General features: G+C 42.4%; 1 long non-coding RNA gene across 1 annotated transcript; it reads left to right on the top strand.

The window, feature by feature from the left end:
• Positions 1-3,010: 3,010 nt before the first annotated feature.
• LOC120967045 (uncharacterized) lies at positions 3,011-4,811 on the top strand. The gene is made up of 2 exons (XR_005761049.3): positions 3,011-3,264; positions 4,215-4,811. It is a non-coding gene; the product is annotated as an uncharacterized lncRNA (long non-coding RNA).
• Positions 4,812-6,667: the final 1,856 nt, after the last annotated feature.

The following is a 6,667-nucleotide window of genomic DNA, read 5'->3' as shown; positions in this document are numbered from 1 at the left end:
GATCAGTCTCGGAATCCCGGTTACAAGACATTTCGACAATGGTAAAACAAGACCAGCAAAGCCGCCCGATGTGCCGACAATCCCGATAGGAGCTGCACATATCTCGTTCTCAGGGCAACACCGGATGAGACATCCTACGAGTAAACACAACCCTCAAGTTTCCCCGAGGTGGCCCCGCAGTCTGCTCGTTTCGGACCAACACTTAGAGAAGCATTGGCCCGGGGGGGTTAAAATAAAGATGACCCTAGGGTTGGCCGACCCAAGGGAAGGGTAATAGGTTGTTAGGGAAATGTAAAACCAAGGTTTGGCCTTGCTGGAGGGAGTTTTATTCAAAGCGAACTGTCAAGTGGTTCCCATAACACCCAACCGCGTAAGGAACGCAACATCAAGGAACATAACACCGGTAAGACGGAAACTAGGGCGGCAAGATTGGAACAAAACACCAGGCATAAGGCCAAGCCTTCGACCCTTTACCAAGTATATAGGTGCATTAATTAAAATAAGAGATATTGTGATATCCCAACATATCCATGTTCCAACATGGAACAATCTTCAACTTCACCTGCAACTAGCAATGCTATAAGAGAACCTGAGCAAAGCGGTAACATAGCCAAACAACGGTTTGCTAGGAAGGATGGTTAGAGGCTTGACATGGCAATATGGGAGGCATGATATAGCAAGTGGTAGGTAGCGCGGCATAGCAATAGAGCGAACAACTACCAAGCAAAGATAGAAGTGATTTCGAGGGTATGGTCATCTTGCCTGAAATCCCGCAACGAAGAAGAATGAGTCCATGAAGAAGACAAACGGACGTAGTCGAACGAATCCTCACAATCGCAACATAACCGGAACAATAAAGGAGAAGCGCAACCGGAAAGAAGCAAGCAACATAGTAAACAATCATCACATGAACATGGCATGATGCACAATCAAATGTGATGCATGTCCGGTTTAAAGAGGCATGGCATGGCAAAGTGCAACAAACAACACTACAAATTAAGTGGAGCTCAATATGCAACGGGTTGCATATTGACGAAAAACCACATGACTCATTTAGTTCTCTCTCGGTTATGTACCCAACAATATTAAATGTTGTTAAACATGGCAAGAGGTGAAGTTAAACTAGGCATTTTTCTACCCCATTTACATATAAAGTTTATTAAATTTCGAGCTACGGTTATTTAGTTATGAAATAAAACATTTTTTGATAGAAAGACTATAAGGGAACCCCCTACAGTATAATTGGTCCAACAACCCCAAATTGCAAGTACCATCCCTTGAACCTGGGTGGGTGGGAAATAAAACATTTTAACATGGCATTTATGCAAATTTAAACAAACAACATTTTGAACAAATTTAACATGGATGAAAGCAGCATATTATGAAACTAGATGAAATTCTAAGCATTTTACATGTTTAAATCATTTTAATCCGATGCACGGTTGTCGAGTTTTTTAAATGCATGAACATGAAGGGGTTTTCTGTAAAACAGTAAATTACTGGATAAAGCTAAAATCGCAGAACTGGAAAAAACATATTCGGGCTGAATCCAACTGCACCAACAGAACATACAAAGGGCGGGGGCTGCTCACCACGGGCCACGGCCCAGTTCGACGGTGACGTGAGGCCGGCAAGGGAGGCTGGCGCGCTGGGCCTAAGTCGTGGTCGCGGTCCACGTAGGCGAGGAAGGCGCGGTCAAACGCAGCGAGCAGAGGTGCGTCGTCCTCCCTGCTCGAACGAAGCAGAGGAGGCGAGCAGGGCGAAGGGGCGGCGAGGATCCAAGGGAAGGACGCGGCTCATGGCGGAGCGGGTCGGGGAGGTCGCGGACAGGGCCGGAGATGAGATCCAGGGCGCCTGCTTCAAGGGACTCCGGCAGAACGGACTTGGCAGGGAGGCGACGGAAGCTGCAAGGCCATGGGGGGGAAGAAATTCAAACGAGAGTCAGACAGGGAGGAACAAGATAGGCGAAGGAGAGGGACGGGCAGAGGGAGGCTAACCGGGTCACGCTCGTGCTTCGGCGAGCTGCTGCTCGGCATGGAGGTGATGAAGACTTGGGCGGAGCTAGTGACGAAGGACGGCAACGCGAGCTGCTGGAGAGACGCTGTCCATGGCGGGCGTCCTGCGTTGGAAGAGACAGAGAGCCATGCGTGAGCGACCTAAAGAGAAACGCGAGGAAGGAGGAAGGAGAGGCGAGGGTGCGAGGCAATTCCTTGTGGTGGCTGTTGCTGCTCCGGCCGGCAAATTCCGACGGAAAAACACCGGCAAGGAGGAGGTTCTCGGGCGGCTGGGTTGGAGGAGATCGAGGAGAGGAGTGGCGGTTGTGGCTGGCAGATCGAGGTGGGTGGATGGATTGGAGGGAGTGCACTGGTTGGGTGGCGGCGGAAATCAAGGTAGAGGGTCGAAGAGAATTTGGATAGGGAGGAGATCCCGAGGTGGAAGAGGAGCGGCGGCGGGAGGGACAAACCTCCTAGGTTTTAGGGTTAGGCTAGATTAGGTAAGTGGGTGGACTATATATAGGGAAATAGAACTAGGTTAGGACACTCCGATTTAAATCGGACAGTCGAGAAAAAAATAGGTTAGGAAGTTCAATTAAGAAAACGGAGATGTCTTATAGATGTTTGGGGATGATCCGGACCCATCGGTAACGACAGTCCGGTTCGGGTTCGGGGATGTTTCGGACACGCACGAGGGGTCTGAGAGAGGTTGACAAATACAAAGAGGCCTGAGAAAAGGTCAAGTGAGACAAAGAGGGAAGGGGCAACCATGAACGACTACGAGTTTAAGAAAACACGCGGATGCAATGCGGATGATGCGATGATGAAATGCAACAAACAGATGAAACACACACGACGAACTAGAAAAGCATGGAAGGCGTCTGGAGCGTCGGTCTCGGGGCGTTACACAATGCCCACGTGAACAAAGCAAAGATTTGATAGATTCCTTAAGATTGAAGTTTGTCGGGGCACTATCTCTCGCTCTTATCCATCGTCTAGAGGGACATGCATGCATCCCTACTACATATAAAATAAGAGGTGCATTCTCCCGGAAGCCATCCAGAGAGCTGCTCTCTCGCCTATAAAAGGAGACATTTTCTGCAAAGAGAGACACAACACCAGACAGAGAAGAGCCAGCAGCCACCGATAGAGCAAAGAGCTGCGACCCAACTAGCCAGCTCGTTGCTCAGTAGTACTAGTATTAGTTTTCATCCTGCAATAAGAGCCACCATATCCAGAGCATTGTAAGGCTCAAGAAGGTAGTTAGAAGGTAATTTTCTTTAGTTTGTGTAATCCCTTCGGGGCCTACCTAAAGGGAAAGCCATATGTAAATTATGTTGTGGAAATGATGTAGTTTCTTGGTTTCACTTGGTATTTTTATTTATAAATTTATGGGACGAGTTCTTATGCTAGGGATCCTATAGGAGAAACCTCTGCGTGTGTAGTTCTCTGTGTAGCCCAGAGTGGCGTTTGAATGAGAACCTTGTTGCCGTAGAGAAGTGTTCCCTCCGGGTGGAACTGCCTGGGAAGACGATAGGAATTTACCCCATAAATTTGCAACTAAAACTACTAAGTTAACGTAACTAGCTACATCTGATACAACCTAATGAAAAATATGGTGAGTACCGAGTAGGATTTTACACCTCTGTGCACACCGTCGGACGAATTGTTGGCCCCGCCAGCCCAGAATAGATCTTGTATCAAATAAATAATCAAGTTAGAACGTGAAGGTAATCATATTGAATTAAATATTGCTGTGAATAGTGAAGTACTATTCCAAATAGTGTACTGAATAGTAAACACTATTGTGAATAATGCCCTACCTAGTGAACAGTAAATACTATTTAAGATAAAAACATATCTGTCTAACACTTTTCACCTAATCCCAAATTAACCTAATCAAAATCTAATCACATATTTAGCAATATTTAATTCCCTATATTGTTGGTGTCAGAGCCAGCGTTTAATCATTGAAAGGTTAAAATATTTAAACTTAGAAGTTAGCGCAGGTAAGTAGTAAATACTAAGGAAAATCTAAATATAAGGTGCAGCGACTATCGATAGAAATCAAAGAAAAGATATTTTAAATATTGATAAGGTATTATCAATCATATGGGCAGGGAAGACCCCCCGTAAAAAATGAATAATCAATGTTGAATATTTAAGCAAGTTAAATTAAATTAAAAATAAATGAATAAGCAATGTTGAAAATTTAAGCAGCATTGGCATGTATGTACGCATACACTGGCACAAGGATTCTTGAAGGCAGAAGAAGCTCTGAAAGCTAATCGCGTGAAGACCTGTATGGCCGAAGAGCAATGACTGGTACACAGAGGCCAGCCAATTATCCACGGAGAGACAATGCCCACGTGAACAAAGCAAAATTTGATAGATTCCTGAAGATTGAAGTTTGTCGGGGCACTATCTCTCGCTCTTATCCATCGCCTAGAGGGACACGCATGCATCCCTACTACATATAAAATAAGAGGTGCATTCTCCTGGAAGCCATCCAGAGAGCTGCTCTCTCGCCTATAAAAGGAGACATTTGCTGCGAAGAGAGACACAACACGAGACAGAGAAGAGCCACCAGCCACCGATAGAGCAAAGAGCTGCGACCCAGCTAGCAAGCTCGTTGCTCAGTAGTAGTAGTATTAGTTTTCATCCCGCAATAAGGGCCACCATATCCAGAGCATTGTAAGGCTCAAGAAGGTAGTTAGAAGCTAATTTTCTTTAGTTTGTGTAATTCCTTCGGGGCCTCCCGAAAGGGAAAGCCATATGTAAATTACGTCGTGGAAATGATGTAGTTTCTTGGTTTCACTTGGTATTTTTATTTATGAATTTATGGGACGAGTTCTTATGCTAGGGATCCTATAGGAGAAACCTCTGTGTGTGTAGTTCTCTATGTAGCCCAGAGTGGCGTTTGAATGAGAACCTTGTGGGCGTAGAGAAGTGTTCTCTCCGGGTGGAACTGCCTGGGAAGACGATAGGAATTTACCCCATAAATTTGTAATTAAAACTACTAAGTGAACGTAAATAGCTACATCTGATACAACCTAATGAAAAATATGGAGAGTACTGAGTAGGATATTACACCTCTGCGCACACCGTCGGACGAATTGTTGGCCTCGCCATCCCAGAATAGATCCTGTATCAAATAAATAATCAAGTTAGAACGTGAAGGTACTCATATTAAATTAAATATTGCTGAATAGTGAAGTACTATTCCAAATAGTGTACAGAATAGTAAACATTATTGTGAATAGTGCCCTACCTAGTGAACAGTAAATACTATTCAAGATAAAAAGCATACATGTCTACCAGTTTTCACCTAATCCCAAATTAACCTAATCAAATGTTTAGCAATATTTAATTCCCTATATTGTTGGTATCAGGTCCAGCGTTGAATCATTGAAAGGTTTAAATATTTAAACTTAGAAGTTAGCGCTGGTAAAGTAGTAAATACTAAGGAAAATCTAAATATAAGGTGCATAGTAAATCCCTCTTAAGAGCATATCTGGCATACATCTCATAGCCAGTTAAATATAGTCGTCGATTTGATATATAACTTTTACATATCTTGGGGAAAAAGACAAGATAATTTAGACCAAAAATTTGAAAGTTTATTTAAAGAATACCAAAAGCTTGCTGATAAGTATTCAGGGTTGAATAATAAAATTAATCTTGCTTTACATAAGCTAGAGGAAGCAAAAGCAAGACAGAATACAGTTTGCAAGAATAACGATTATATTAAAGAGGAAGTGCTATCAATAGGCCGTTACCTTAGTAAAGGCAAAGAGTCACTCCCATGCACTGAATCAAGACAAGATATACTTGAAATAAAAAAGCTGGTGCAAGAGGTTAAAACTTTGATTATCTCATAATTATATGACCGAATATACTCAAGCATTAAACGAAGTAGCTAAATATCTGTCACCTCCTGTCGGGTTCTCCGATCACGACTCCCCAAAAGAAGATTCCAAAGTAATAATAAGGCAAAATAACACAATCATCCAACTATTAATTCAAGTATTAGATAAGTTAAAAAGTGTTCAAAGCAACAAAGAAATTGTGCTATCATCATCTGGAATAGTTGCCTCTACTAGAAATATTAATTCAGAAAAATGGACGTATTTAAAGGCTTCCTTAGAAGAGACAAAACTCTCCAATTAGTAAGGCAAGATTCAAGACCTCTAGCCATGAAGCATAGATTATCATGCAAAGCTCATGATCTTGATAGTATTGAAGAAGTTATAGATATACAAAGAGATCTAGAAAGATACCCGAAAGATACCCTAAGAAAAATAAAACCTCAACAAGTATATCACATGGGTATGTTTGAATGTAAAAGTGGTCTATACAGAATATCCAGAGAAGTAGAATTAAGTGTGTTAACACATCCGGTAGATTTAAGAATTGTAAGCAAAAATATTGAAAATGAATTAAAATATTGTGGTTACAAATATATTCATCAAGGCATGTATATCATAGGAGTCAAAGGTATGACAAGTAAGAAATTAGGTGCGAAGGTTTTGATAACCTTATTAGACAGAAGATGGGAATCTGTAGACAAAGCAGCATTAGGATTTTTGGAAGGAGACATGAATGAAAATAGATTAATAACCTATATAGCTCCAGACCTAATGATGCCCGTAAAAGAATTTATTGAAAAAATG

The sequence above is a fragment of the Aegilops tauschii genome, chromosome 1, assembly GCF_002575655.3.
Source record: "Aegilops tauschii subsp. strangulata cultivar AL8/78 chromosome 1, Aet v6.0, whole genome shotgun sequence".
Classification (NCBI taxonomy): Eukaryota; Viridiplantae; Streptophyta; class Magnoliopsida; order Poales; family Poaceae; genus Aegilops; species Aegilops tauschii.
This window is presented reverse-complemented; position numbering and strand designations above follow the sequence as displayed.